Source organism: Lampetra fluviatilis, chromosome 49, assembly GCF_964198595.1.
Source record: "Lampetra fluviatilis chromosome 49, kcLamFluv1.1, whole genome shotgun sequence".
NCBI classification, from domain to species: domain Eukaryota; kingdom Metazoa; phylum Chordata; class Hyperoartia; order Petromyzontiformes; family Petromyzontidae; genus Lampetra; species Lampetra fluviatilis.
The window spans coordinates 5,640,301-5,656,547 of NC_136323.1; positions in this window are offsets into that span (position 1 = coordinate 5,640,301).

Below are 16,247 nucleotides of genomic sequence, written 5' to 3' on the forward strand. Positions count from 1 at the left end.
TTGGTCCTAAAACAACACAATCCACATACTTGTAGTCACTGCGCACGTCTTGATGATTGGTCCTAAAATAAGTAATATTAAAAAAAACTTTTTTTAAAACACGCTTTAATGAAATGTACCGTAATGGTAATGGAAGAACTCCACGACTCCAGGAAGTGGCCCCGAAGCTTGCCATAACGAAAGGGACCGTGGTGATTTAAAGCCAACGTCAGTTGAGCGTGGACAATTAGACCCAAGCCGAAACATAACATATAAAAAATAATGTTTAAAAATATATATTTAAAACATTTAATGATATAATATAGTATTGTCATCAGTATGACATAAGTATACCAAGTTTGCAGTCGATACCACATTGGGTAGTGGGTTAAAATTGAGTTAAAATATTTGAGGATACAACGACAACAACAACAACAACAGAGTGAGTTAATATAAAGCGTGTAATAAAAACACAATCCACACACAGTCACTGCGCACGTCTCGATGATTGGTCCTAAAAAACACCCACACCATGGAATGATGCATTTATCCCAAGGACGCATTATTCACAAATGATAATAATTAGCATTGGCCGTGATTTATTCATTGTCTGATGAAGGCCTCCCCCCCACTTCGCTGCCCCAACATTCGCCATATGTCCTGGTCTTGCGATATTACAATCCATCTAGCACCGGCACAGGAGGCGATTTAAAATCGCTCCATCACGTTAAGCGTGAGCCTGTTAAGCTGCCTCCGAGAGGTAGCTAGCTTCTCCGCCAGTCCTATTTTTCCCCCCAGAATCGTCAACTTGTTACAGGAATTGGGCAAATTCGTAAATCTTCCTAAGAAAGTTCACGGTCCCGCTTTTCGTCAGCTGTGAATTAATATTACTACGTCACTCAAGAGAAGGCATAAACATGCAGGTGTCTCTTCTTTCTGTATCGTAAGACGTGTGTACGTAGAACTTCATTCACACTGTACGTAGCCAACCAAGCTTCTGATGTATCCGTTTCTGAATACCAAGGAAATACCTTTTTTTCAGAAGCAGGGTCAGGTGAAGTGGATTGTTTTTTTATTACTCTGACCTCCAAGATCTTGATAATTGTTTTTTTACCCTTTTATCTGGCAACAAAACTGACACCTTTTTTACAAGGAGTCATGTTTGCATTGCGGTCGGAATGCAAACAAAAAACACAACTGATAATGTTTGCACTGTCCTTGAAATTGATTGGTCCACACCCGAGACAGCTTTTCTTAGAGCCTAGTCTCACATGGTGTTGGAGCAGATGACGCCAAAAGGCAGTTTTATGCAATGTCAAAACGCAACGTCGTACTTAGTCGGCACATTTGGTGGTGACAGTTAAGAGCTGTAACGATCAGAATTAGCGCGTCGTTAAACGGTTGGACACTCGACAACTTATATAATTCCTTTTGGCCCTTGGGTTGGGTTGGAGGGAGTTTCTTTCACAACACAAATTTGGCAATGATAATTTGCGTGGCCTAACCACAGAAAAATGCAAATATATTGGTAGACGTTGACCCACGTGTCAACGGTAACCATTGTAGACGTTGACCCACGTGTCAGCGTCTACAATGGTTACCGGCACCTCCGATTAGCAACCTGAACCTCCGTTTGGCTGGCTACGTATTGTGCCAAAGAAGTTCAATGTACACGCATACCGTTCACCATAAACCTCACCCAAAAGTCCTCTTCGGCCCTCCGCAGGTAATAACCTAGGTGATAAGAGTTGCACATTTATACATGTACTTACTGAATGGAAGGGTTGCCCAAGCTCGTGCTATGGACTTGGTGGCAAGGCACACATCTACTCGTCCCCTAACAGTGGCAAGAAGGCTACCAGTGTATTTGGTGGTATTCTGACACCGGGTATTCGGCGGTGGGGTGGAGAGGCGTGGGGGAGTAGTGGGGTGGAGAAGTTGGCTAAGGACTGGTATCGTCGTGCAAGTCTTATTTAACTTCAACGTGCCACCGGTAATTTACGCAAGATTATGGTCCGAATGTACGTGAGCATCTACAGGACGTACCGTTAACTGTGGAGAAATGCTTGTTTCTTACTTTTTCCAGAAGCCTTGGGTGGTTGGGGGGTTTTTTCGTTGTGTTTTGGTTTGTAGAGAACTATATTCTTAGGTTTTTTCGGTAAAGTCACGTAGGTAAAAAAAAATCTAAAAAATATATACGGAGTGGTAGCTCTTGTAATCTCTCATTTACTTGATACAGCTGTCGTGGCTGTGACGGTTCCACCTGAAGACGGAAGCTTGTGTTGCCTCCGAAACGTCGTGATTTTTAATTTATTTTACTTTTATTAATTTTAATTTTTTACCTACGTGACTTTACCGAAAAAACCTAAGAATATGAATCCTTGCAGTCACGAAAGCTTCAAATCTAGAATTGTAGAGAACTACCCCACAAAACTGCAGCTCCGCTACTACCGACGCCAGCGAGCCTGCCCAGCTGCAGCGCTGGTGCGTTAAACACGTGTGCCCGACGCAATTTTGGCTGTCTGAGAGTATAATGTCTTTTTCAGCGGAGCTTTATTTTTTCCCATCTACATATCAACACGATGTCAGTGAATGCGCTTCGACGGAGGTCCCCCTTTCACAAGGTCCGTCGCGTAGCAGGGCACATCGCACGATGCCCGCGAGATGAACACGACCGCGAAACAATGCAAGTTGGACTTACGCAGCGTCTCGATGCAACCAGCATTCTAAAGATGCCGTTGTAAGGAACAGCGGGGTGGGGGGGGGGGCATGGTGATCCTTCGGAAATTTGGCTTGTTTGTTTATTTAAATCGAGGAAGACAACGTTGGTCAGAAGCAGGAGGATAAGAGGGAGGTCTGGAGCCCTAACTTCTTGAACAGGAGCAGAAATTCGAGAGCACGGGTGTCTAGGTGAAGAGAGTTCCAGATAATGATGTCAGCAGATGAGAAAGAACGACCTCCTACAGAATTAAGGTTTGCAAGGGGCTTCAACAGAACTCCTCGGTTGCTGGAGCAGAGAGTGTGTAGAGACCAATCGAGTGAGATCAGAGGGGAGAGGCAAGAGAGTACGTGGAGGGGAGTAACATGAGATGAGATGGAAGAGGCAGAGAACATCTCTCGTAAAGCCGTACCAGACTGTTGGGAGAGAGTCTTGTTAGCCGGCACCTATGGCACACGAGGTCGAGTCGACACCTAGGGGAGGCCCAGGGCTGATTCAGACGATCGTCACTGGTGTTGTTGGGTAGCTATGAGTGGGTATCTAACTCGGGTCGCTGGGTTCGTAACGCAGCGCGCTAATCACTGCGCCACCACTCCTCACAAAGGTAGGCACCACCACAGAGAGAGAGACGCACACCTCGACGAAAGAAACCATTTAATTACAGCTGGGAGATCTGTGGTTGAGCAATGGAGTCACAAATTAAATCAAACTATTGCACATAATTCTAGATTTGAAGCTTTCGTGACTGCCAGGATTCATACTCCTAGGTTTTTTCGGTAAAGTGACGTAGGGGAAAATAAATAAATAAATAAATAGAAAATAATAAAAATAATATGAATAATAATAGAAATAAAATAATAAATCACGACGTTTCGGAGGCAACACAAGACGGTCCCACCTGATGACGGAGACTTGTGTTGCCTCCGAAACGTCGTGATTTATTATTTTATTTCTATTATTATTTCTATAATTTTTATTATGTAGTTTATTATTTATTTATTTTTTGCCAACGTGACTTTACCGAAAAAAACCTAAGAGTATTGCACATAAAACATCTAAATTTGTCTTACAATACAGAATTTTGTCCTGAAAGTCAGTCTTATTGAATTTATGTACTCAGTATTTTTTGGTTGTTTGGCAGTCGCACTTGCCTGAAGCTTTTGGCCACAGGGTTGTCCCCCATGAGCCCATTGCATGCGCAATGCACAGCTACAACGGGACCCTCTGGCAGACACACATCATCTTAGAGAGCCACTGGAAAATGTGACTTGCCTATTCCGGCAACTCCTAACAACATCTTTTTTTTTACGGCAACAGCCCTCCTTTTGTTCCCTCTGCCCTTTTGCCGTTGTGTGCTTAGGATTCTGGAGAAAGTGGAATTTTCACGAACCATTATCGTGAACCTCACTGTGGTCAGAGAGCCCGATCGGTCGGGTCAGATCATTTCCGACATAGACAATCTCTCGTTTTTACTTCGCCATGTGAATTGCTGGATGGGATGTGGCTTGGCAGAGTGGCAGACCTCTAAATTGCGACATAAAGAGTTCAAATCCTGATATTGGCTATCATCGCCTCAGCCGATCACCCCTATGGGACTGATCAAATTACTATGAGGTCAACAGTGATTTTTTTTTTTTGCACAGTCAATGAAGAGAAATTTGTGGAAATGTTGTTCAAACTGATTTCACCATGCAATTGCTTTGACTGACAGTTGGTGAAATGCAGATACACCCACTCAATCATCCACCCACCCCTGCCTTTAAATTCATATTTGGGGCAAATCGAAGGCCATCATTTGGAGTTTGTAGTTCACAGTCGCACACAGAGAGAGTCTTGTTTTCCAACTGTGCATTAGCTAGCCGCATCTTCCCGTGGTCTGTGCTGTTGATTGCCATATGGTAGGTTTGGGGTCCAGTCATCCAGAAATGAACTTTCCAATTGATCACCAATGCTATTCGAATTGTGCTCTAGGCCCCAGTGTCACGGGGAGAGGTATTTATCCGGATCTCTCAGCAGTAGAGCCCTTTGTGTGACAATTGCAGGGAAGTGGATATTGTAAAGTAGATGTCAATGCTCTTTGGTTCTGTCGGTAAAGTCACGTAGTTATAAATGAAACGAAATGAAACAAATCACGACGTTTCGATCGCATTATAAGTGGTCGTCATCCTTTGCTTGATGACGACCGCTTGTGTTGCGCTCGAAACGTCGTGATTTGTTTGATTTTATTTCTAACTACGCGACTTTACCGAAAGAACCAATGAGTATGGATTCCTGCAGTCACGAAAGTTTCAAATCAAGATTAGATATCAATGCATGAAGAGTCATTTGAAGGATTATGATAATGCAGTTCATGGGAATGATTTCGAAATTATATCTTGTTTTACCTTTGACCCAATAGTTAAAGATGCCATTGCATCTGATACTGCTTATCCAATGTACCGTTGATAATAGCCAGGTGTGTAACATATAGGAGCCCCATTCAAAATCATACAACATATTGATGAGTAGTACACGTGTGCCGTTAGGGAGGGGTGGGGTGATCTCACTGCAGTGGTAAAATGTTAACTATCTCGCCTGGCACACAAGAGGTCATGGGTTTAATCCCGACCCTGACGCCGATATATTTGGAATTTGTGTTTTCTCCCCGTGGTCGCGTGGATTTTTTACTTCTCCGGGTCCTCCGATTTTTTTCTTCCACAATTATAAACGTGCGTTCAGATCATTTGGCCGCTATACATTTCCACATGATAAGCCACTTCGTTGACCTATCGTTTGTGTCCAGCTTGCTTATGAAAAAGAGCTACAGAGCTTAGTGGGGGCCTTGCCTGGTAAAATCTAATAAAATAGCGAAGAAATAGCAAAAATTGGGGTGAGGAGAACAGAGTGATTCGGCACCCCTGAAATATGTAATTTACTGCCGTTTAATTTTAAAAGGCTCTACGGTATGCAATGTAACACGACACTAAATGGTGTGGAGGCGATGCTCTGCTTGCGAGTTGCTGCAGGCAGATTACATTCAGAGAACGCCGAACACATGTCTCGGTTTCCTTCATAGGGCTATAACGAGATTATTTACTATGAAACACGTGTCAAACACGTGCCCGTCGTGCACAGCTAGAACTCGTCGGCGCATCTGTTCCTGCCACCGCTTTAACCTCGCAAATGGTTACATCTTTGCTTTAGGAAGTGGACATCGCCGACAAGACAAATTGCCGTGTGCTGTGCCATGCCGCCAATGCACATGTGACGGGCGGCCATAGCGATCCACACATCATCAGCATTCCCAACCGCCTACTCGCTCACATCAATCCCTGCACCGACTCGACTTGACCGGGAGTAACCTGCGCAGAGTGACGATCTGTGATCTGCGGTGCAGAGATGAGGCCACGCGAATCCGAGACGGTGGCGATATGCGACCGGCGGTTGAGGAATGGGGCGACAGGGATGAATCGGAGAAGGAGAAAGGAATGAGAGAGGGGACTGCGCGCGCGGGGGTAAGAGAGCACACGTCGGAGGAGCGACGAGAGGAGAGAGCGGTGGGTGAAGGAGGGAGCTGGGTGCGCGTCACGGAGGTGGAATAAACGGACTGGAACCCTGACGTGTCTCGGCGAGGCGAGTTTCCGCTCCATGCTCGTTGTGGCCCATCAGTAGGAAATGAGTTCGTTTGACGCCAAAGTGAGAAGCAAAACACAGCACTTTGAAGCAATCGATATTACCGAGATAGCCTTGGTTGTTGCGTCTGACGACGGTTTGCATGCGTGTGTGTGTTTGTATGATACTACAACGTTGTCTGGATTCAGATGTCACGTGTATTTTACTACAACGTCTTTGGATTCAAATTGATGTTTCGCCGCGATGACGGTGTTCGTTGTTTAGGGTTACACAAAAATGAGTAACCAGGTGGGCTGCCACGTGAAGGCTACCGGATGACTCCCGGTCGCTGGAGACTCCGACCAAATCCCTACAAAACCACAAGCGCTTTCTACCCGAACAATCGTGCAACAAATGCCACCACTGGATGTGTCTTTCTGCAGTAACTGAGTGCGCTATGTCGACACCCCACAATAACTAGGGGTTATTATGGACGTAAAGGTTGTTTGGGTTATCATGGACAGACGCCTGACCTTCAAGCCCCAAATAAAACAGATCTCTGAAAAGACCAAATAAAGAATCGCCCCGTTACAGAAATGTATAGGAGCAGCCTGGGGCACCTCAGTCAATGTGCTACGAACTGTTGATATATTTATTGGCAGTGCCACTGTGCTCTAGCCTGGTCTGGGAGCTCGTACGTGAAATTGCTCGATGCATAATTTAATAATGCAATCCGCATCATAACCAGAACACCGAGACTGACACCAAACCCCCTGGCTCCCTATTCTAGAGAACATTCCACCACCAAATAAAATCAGAGACATTGCAAACTGCAAGGGAGTTTGCACGTTCTAGCCAACGACAAAAAAAATCATCAGCCAAGACATCAGCAATGTTCACGGCCACAGACTCAAGTCCCGATTCCCTCCTTCCGGGATCGCGCCGCTGCCACCATCCGAGAATCTCTCCCAGATCCATAACGATGCTCGCAAAACATTGGCGGAACAACGCGGACGTCCAAAATAAACAAGATAAACGGCGATTCCTAAGCGTGAACATCGCGCCGAAGCTGCGACATTCTTTCGACAACACTTGGTGTAACCTATCAACCGCGTGAGAACATCAACGGCAGGCCCTCTCGTGGCCAGCAATTCCAACTCTTTCCCGAAGCCCTCTCGTGGCTAACAGACCTCGAAATTGGCACTTAACTCTTGAACACATTTGCCATGCACAAGAAAAGAACTACGCTGTCCATTGTACTGTACTATGTCACAACGTCTATGCTTTTTTCCTTCACCAACCCACACTGACCAGTGCTATGAACCTGGCGGCCCAAGTTCCATTCCTGGTCGTGGCTAATGTCGATTGCGAGTGATCCAGAACGAGTCATGACCAGCTTGGTTAAGCATGATTAAAAACATAAACTCCCCTTACCCCATGACTCACACGTGGCACGCCGAGGCCTTCATCTATTCATGATCAGAAGGCATCGAGACAAAAGTCTCGTTCACAATGGGAAGCTGCTGCATATCTTCGCTGTGGCACAATTCATGTAACATCTGCACTCATTTCCCCCAAAACGAGAACTTAACATACCGTAACGAGTAGCAGGGCATGCGGTCACACATTGCCTTGAGCATCTCGATTCCACGGTCCCAAGATATGCCGTACAGAACAGTGGGACATGGACATCCTGTGGAAGAATAATTATTTATTTTGTAGAAATAAAGAGACATCCATATGCAGATGAGACGAGAAAGATCGGGACTGGATGTGAAAAGGGTCAAGGTGTCAACAGGCCGGATGGCTGGGGTGCGGTAGGGGTTGATGGGAAGGACTTTCCAAATGATGAGGGCAGCAGTCAGAGAAAGTGTGAAGATTCCATTGAGCGACTGTTAAATTGGACTTCGTATGGCTGATGTAGATGCAGAACGACGACTACAATTTCACGTTGAGGTGGTCAAACCAAATGACCGTGTCAGGAGCGCCGCAATGTATCGCTGTGATGTCGCCTTCGTATTTGTGGATCGGGAATTGCATCATTTTACGTAAAAAAAACTATTCACATTCACGAGGCGCATTTCATCCAAGGATCCCAAAGCGTGTACTGGAGAGTTTTAAACATTTTCCATTTGTGCATCAGGTATCCGCATCTGCCATGGTTTGTGCGGATGCGATTTAGGGTGGACCGTGAGCTTCTTGGGAGATCGAAAGCCAGGGATCTTCTGTGTTGGGTCAGACTTCATTGGCGGCTTCGGCGAGACAGCCTTGGGTCACCGAAGTGGACAACATTACGGCTCACCTCCAATAAAACACAAAATACAAATATAATGTGCCCCAGGGTGAATATCTGCAATTGCTTCCATTGACACCCGCCAAAAGAATCGGCAGCTGCAAGTTTAACGCGCGGAGTGGGGACGGGGCAAAAGCGCTGGAAAAAGCCAACACGACTAAATGAACGCCCGGCGGCACATGGGCCCGACTTGTCGACTAAAACGGTGCCCCCGCGTTAAACGCTGCCAACTAAAGGCAACGCTTCAAAGCGTTTGCCGTCTAAGGGCCGGGTAGAAAAGGTCGTCCATACGTGGTGATGAACGCATTGTGCCGCTCGTTAGCCCGAGAAGTTATGCGCGTCGCGTTTCTCTCCCGATCGAGGTGTTTTTGCAGCCCTTAACATGCCGGCGTCGTTTTTTTTGTTTGTTTCATACATATATTTCGGGGGTTACTCGCACCAACTGTGTGCCATGAGAGGCAGAATGAACAAGCATTAGTGGGGCTTGGATCCATCAACCGTGACCCCAATTTCGATTTAAAGCTTTCGTGACTGCAGGGATTCATCTTCTTGGTTCGTTCGGTAAAGTCACGTAGAAGGGAAATAATAAAATAATAAAAATAAAACATAATAAAATAAATTTCGATTTAAAGCTTTCGTGACTGCAGGGATTCATCTTCCTGGTTCTTTCGGTAAAGTCACGTAGAATGGAAATAATAAAATAATAAAAATAAAACATAATAAAATACATTTCGATTTAAAGCTTTCGTGACTGCAGGGATTCATCTTCTCAGTTCTTTCGGTAAAGTCACGTAGGAGGGAAATAATAAAATAATAAAAATAAAACATAATAAAATACATTTCGATTTAAAGCTTTCGTGACTGCAGGGATTCATCTTCTCGGTTCTTTCGGTAAAGTCACGTAGAAGGAAAATAATAAAATAATTAAAATAAAACATAATAAAATACATTTCGATTTAAAGCTTTCGTGACTGCAGGGATTCATCTTCTTGGTTCTTTCGGTAAAGTCACGTAAAAGGGAAATAATAAAATAATAAAATAAAACATAATAAAATACATTTCGATTTAAAGCTTTCGTGACTGCAGGGATTCATCTTCTTGGTTCTTTCGGTAAAGTCACGTAGAAGGGAAATAATAAAATAATAAAAATGAAACATAATAAAATCATTTCGATTTAAAGCTTTCGTGACTGCAGGGATTCATCTTCTTGGTTATTTCGGTAAAGTCACGTAGAATGGAAATAATAAAATAATAAAAATAAAACATAATAAAATACACTTCGATTTAAAGCTTTCGTGACTGCAGGGATTCATCTCTTGGTTCTTTCGGTAAAGTCACGTAGAAGGGAAATAATAAAATAATAAAAATAAAACATAATAAAATACATTTCGATTTAAAGCTTTCGTGACTGCAGGGATTCATCTTCTCGGTTCTTTCGGTAAAGTCACGTAGAAGGGAAATAATAAAATAATAAAAATAAAACATAATAAAATACATTTCGATTTAAAGCTTTCGTGACTGCAGGGATTCATCTTCTCGGTTCTTTCGGTAAAGTCACGTAGAATGGAAATAAAAAAATAATAAAAATAAAACATAATAAAATACATTTAGATTTAAAGCTTTCGTGACTGCAGGGATTCATCTTCTTGGTTCTTTCGGTAAAGTCACGTAGAAGAGAAATAATAAAATAATAAAAATAAAACATCATAAAATAATTCTCACGACGTTTCGGCTACAACGCAAGCAGCCGTCCTTATTATTTCCCTTCTACGTGACTTTACCGAAAGAACCGAGAAGATGTGACCCCAATGGCAAGAGAGCAGCAGCGGCTGTCCCCTCAAGAACAGATGATTTTTGTTTGCTATGGGAACCTCATTTGCCAGTAAAAATATGATAATTGGTTTTTTACCCTTCTATCTGGCAACAAAACTGACACCTTTTTACAAGGGGTCATGTTTGCATAGACCGCAATACCTGCAGTCATAATACAAACAAAAGAACATAACTCTGATAATGTGTGCACTGTCCTTGAAGTTGATTGGTCCACACCCGAGACAGCATTCCTTAGAGCCTAGTCTCACATGGTGTTGGACCAGATGACGCCAAAAGGCGCACAACTCAAAGACAATGCACCATCAGAGTATGAGAGCTCGGGGTAAGCATCTACACTATGGGAACCTCATTTGCCAGTAAAAATATGATATAGATCAACTTCAAGGACAGTGCACATTATCAGAGTTATGTTATTTTGTTTGTATTAAGACTGCAGGTATTGCGGTCTATGCAAACATGACCCCTTGTAAAAAGGTGTCAGTTTTGTTGCCAGATAGAAGGGTAAAAAACCAATTATCGATTTTTGTTTGGTTGTGTAACTTTTATTTTTATTTTAGATCCTCATTCTAGTATAGCGACTCTGCTTGTGCATTATAAATGGGTGATCCGCTTATAGATACCCCACGAAAAGAATACGTGTTAAATTCTACTAAAATATTCGATGGCAATTGTTTGCTGCATTGGCAGTTGGTGCACAGGCACAAACAATGAAAAAAACTCACATTCGTCAATAATACATTTACGTAAGAGGTGACGTTGCGGGCAAATTGTTCTTCTTTGCAGCACGTGATTTTCTCCAAAACGTTACCTGTTATAAACGTTTCCTTTTAAGGCAGAGTTATTGACAATCGATTTATTATTATTATGAGGAAGAAATTTGATGAAACATTTGATTTCAAAGCCTCCATCTACACGTCTGCAATACATTAAACTACTTTGTGAATCTCTTAAAGCTCACTTTCCTCTGTGAGAGATACACAGCCATCAATGTCGCAGTTTCCAAGCGTAGAAAATAATTTGGTCCCTTGAAATTTGTGGCGTTAACTATAAATGCTCACCCTGTATATTATGCGAAAACGTTTTTTTCTCGTGGAAAATTGTGGGTAAGCATATACACGGACCATTAAAGTAGAATGTGTTTTAGTACATCGGCTTTCCTTATATTATGCGGCAGCATTTGTTTAAACAAGAAAACAAATTCCGGAATTATTTTGATCTTCAGGGCCTCATCAGCAGTCAGGCTCGTTCAAACAACATGCAGCTGGGTTGCCAAACGTTAAAAGTAAAACTGTGGGCCCTGGTAAAAAAATAAAAAAACACAAAAAAAGCAATATTGCATGAAAACTCACAGTTCTACAATTCAATTTACTTTTATACGGCACTATTCACGCAAGAGCATCCCAGGGCACTTCACAATAAAAAAAAACTCCCAAAGCCATTGCCCAATCAAGGCAGCTCAAAAAGAAGCTGACTCAGGCAAATGTGTTCTTCATTTTTATTTAAATATGCGCCACTGAGGATAATAATTACTCTGGTCAACAAAAAAAACATTTTTTTCTGGCCTGGACTTTTGCAGCTAACTATATAACACGTGGGGTATGAAATACATTTACACCAATTACACTGGCCAACAAAAAAAATTCTGGCCTGGACTTTTGCAGCTGTTTTAGACTAATTTCAGGGTGCTGATTCCAAATCTGATCTCAGATTTGCTCTATCACATCTCATTTTTATGCTATCGGCATACCCCGTTTTCATTGATTTTACCCGAAATTAACTCCTTCACTTATGATTGCAAGTTGTTGCGAGTCAGTGACTGCTTTAGTGTTAAAATATGGTGCTGTATTTTTAGGATAGTGTGTTTATAATATAATTTTATGTAGATATCCACATTTATTTAATATTTTTTTCTGCAGTTTTTATAGAAAATTCAATATTTGGTATCTCAAAAACCTGATGTGATAGACAAAAACTGATGCCAGATTTGGAATCAGCACCCGTTGGAATACATTATGCCAGAAAAAAGTGTGTTGACCAGTGTTATTGGTCATGAAATCACTAACGAGAACGAAGTTCTTACATTAAGGTAAAGATGCAGCACTGCAAAGTATTTCTTACAAACCTGCTGGTGGAAGGGATCTCCACTAAAGGCAGTACTAGACGGTCCAGATGGTATTTTGCCTACTCTTCCACACTGGAGAGACATCTTGTAGGAAGTGCAGGTCACCCACACTTTACCCCACCACAAACGACCTGCCGATCTACGAACTATGGTTGATGGGTGGACAGAGATTGGGGGGGGGGGGGTGTGGTGGTGGGCGTGAATTATTCAAAATAAATTTGCCTCATTATTTTAACTGCCGCACCAGGAGATCGAATAGGCGACCTCTGGATTTTAAGTCCAGCGTGCTGGCCTCGTCACACCACAGCCGCATCATCACCCTCTCTCATTTATCCTTTGCGTAACAAAATCGTGCGCTGCATTGCGCTTATGGATATCATTAAAGCTCCGAGATCTTTCGGACGCCAAAAATATTCCAAGCAACAAACAGCACCGCGAAGCAACTTTGTAGGCCTGGAAATCTCCCGCTGGTGTTTCGTGCGTTAACGTTGCTCAGGACGACACCTCTCCGTAAATCTCCAATGACCGATCGGATTGCAGTAATGAACGCCGTTTAGACTAAAAAAAAAATGGCAGCTCGTGTACAATGTTTACTTTTTACTCATAGCGAATTACAGAAAAAAAAAATCTAGAAACGTCTATAGAAACGGCCGCTGCGGATCTGAAAACACATGTTTGAGAATTCCCCCCCTCCCTCTTCGCCCCCCCCTGCCCCCCCCCCCTTCCCCGCTCCTTTCATATTGGGAGCACCAATTTCATTGCTCGCCAAAAAACAAAGGCGTAGTAACCCTAAAGCGTCATTGTTATTTTTACTAACTTTGGCCGGAGGGGGGAACTTCGTACGCCTAAAATTCGAGAATTTAGTGCACACATGCGACGCATGTGCTTTCTTTATTTTGCAGCCAAAACACCGTTCACTTCATTGTTGCTGTAGGCAGCAATAAAGTGCCTGCGCAGCCAACAGTTAATCCTGTACAATCGTCGTTTTTTTTTTCTCCTACAGCATGTTTTTGCTCAAAGCGATTTTACTTTATATATACACACACACGTCCCTTCGTATTTAAATTTGATTTAGCTCATTATTGACACGTGTGGATATACGACGATGTGCGGGGTCTGGGCCATGTTGGTCCGTGTTTCTGCCACGCATTGAGACGGACCCCCCGAGCAGAGCTTTCGCCAATGCTGGAGACAATTTTTGTGCTAGCTCTTAGGTCAACGCCACAAATGTAACGTCATAAAACGTGTGGGTATTCTCGTGCCAGTTCCAGAGATTTTTCCATCATCATTAATGCAGCTTTGTCACTTCATTGCCCATAGCTGCATCACGGGACCTCCTTTGCCAGTACCAAAATATGAGAATAGTTTTTTTCCCCCCTTTTTTGGCAACAAAAAAACATTTTACAAGGAATCATGTCTGCATTAACCACAATACTTGCGGTCAGAATGCTAAAAAAAACATACTCTGATAATGTATGCCAAAAGTGTTGTGCGCCTTTTGGCGTCCTCTGGTCTAACACCGTTTGAGATGAGCCTCAAAAGAAATCTGTCTCTGTTGTGGACAAAATAGTTTCAAAGAGAATGTATATATTATCCGAGTATTTTTTTAGTTTGCATTCTGACCACAAGTAGTGTGGTTAATGCAGAGATGATTCCTTGTAAAAGGTTTTTTTGTTGCCAGAAAAAGGGAAAAAGCCTATTCTCGTACCCATAGCTGCAAAAATTATAAACAAAAAAATTAATTGTGAAACGCAGTACTTTATTTTCACTGCGAATCTTTTTGAGAGTATGCCTTTTTTTCCAAGTCACGCTTTGCCGAGCACAGGCCCAAAAGGCCCCGTACGCCACAGGCGCAAAGTGGTTGGCAAACTAACGTCACTTACCGAAGGTGCAATAAGAGATACGGAGTGAATACCCTTCTCAAATTGAGAAAAGGTTTGCAAGAACGTGGGAAGGAGCGCGACGGGAGGAGGGGGGGGGGGATTCCCAAGTCGAGAAGTTTTTTTAAGAGCAGCCCTTGTTGTCAAGGCTCTAAAACAAAACTGCGAGGTTGCCGTAGCTTACCTTGGCACCGATTGTGACCAACAAAGCTCCAGGTGGTGGGGCCAACACCATACCATGCCGCCTTTGGCTGTCCAACAGCAATGCTCACACACCACTTCAGTTAGAGATTACGTAAAATAACCACTGGCCACTGATGTTACCGGAGGACGCAAATTGAATCCAGGTCTGCTGGGAAGGTAGCGTCACCACGATAAAAACCATCATGAAGACAAAGACCCCCCCCCCCTCCCTTCCACCTCCCCCCATATACTTTACAGAGGTTGTCAGGGCAAGTTATATTAGAGCACCTATTAAGGGGCACATGGTACAATCATTCAAAAACACTCAGTATATAAATAATGTACATACCTCACTCGCTCCCATGGAGAGACGCACGTCAAATTGGCAACATTTCGCCCACTGGCTACTCATAAAAGGCAAAGGTGAAGCCCTGCAGTTCCTTGCTAACGCCACTGCTCGCAGAACGGCTTCGTCGAGGGAATTCCAGAGTACCCCTTCTGGAGGGTATTCGGCCTACTCTTCCACACCGGCCAAACATCTTGGAGCATCCACACTTGTTCCCGACGCACGTGACCTGTCAATCAACGAACTGTGGTGTACCGATGGATTTAAGAAAACTTGCCACCATTGTTTCGTCTGCCACGCTGGGATATTGAAACAAAAAACAATGTCCTTAGGCTAGCAAGCCCAGTGTGCTAACTATCACACGATGGCAGCATAATTTCTGGTTACTGATATATCCATATATATACACATTTTTCTAATTTTAATAACTCTAGATGAACACGATTTGGAGAAATTACACTGTCATTTTTTAATTATGTTTACGTAATAACTTAGAGTCGGGTTATTATCCCTTTGCGAGAGTGAACATAGTCTCTAAATTAATTGCAAATTTCCTGCTCCATCACCAGAAAATATTTTGAAAGCGTGCACAAGGGTAGGCCACATATGCGACGCAAATTAAGTGGTTATTTTCAGTACACTGGTGCATTACATAGAACATAAGTTAAACATCACTTGATATTGACTGGATGAGTCTATAATAGTAACCTACACAGTTCAGCTCAACACAGCACTACGATATTACATTTCAGAATGTGTGTTTTCTGGCCAGAAGAGCGACGAGGGAAATAACCACAAATTTACGTCGTAATATTATTGTGAAAATTACAGCGGACGTATATGAAAGCCGACAGCTCGCGATATGTAAACAAACCGCACTACTTTATGCACACACGCATTACATTTTATATTCCAACTGTAGACTTGCTTTATTTACATAAAATACTTCTGATATGTCCATGTAGCCTCCAATATTTTTTTTGGGACGAGTGCTGTTATCAAGCATCTATGCACGTTGGCATGGCACACAAGGCGGGGGGGGGGCTTAGCTAACATCTTGCGCAGCCACCTTTGTCTTCCTTACACACAACGTTGGGTACTCGTCTTAGGAAGAGGCCACCTAGGAAACACCCCAGTCCATTGCTCCCGAAACAAGTATGAATTGTAGATTCTTACATACACACATACCTTTAAATAACATCTCTCGTATCCACCCTCCCTATTATCCGTGGCCCCCAAAATCCATAGACCAAAACTATTATCCAGATAGAGGCGTCATCTGAAAGTTGGGATCAAATCCA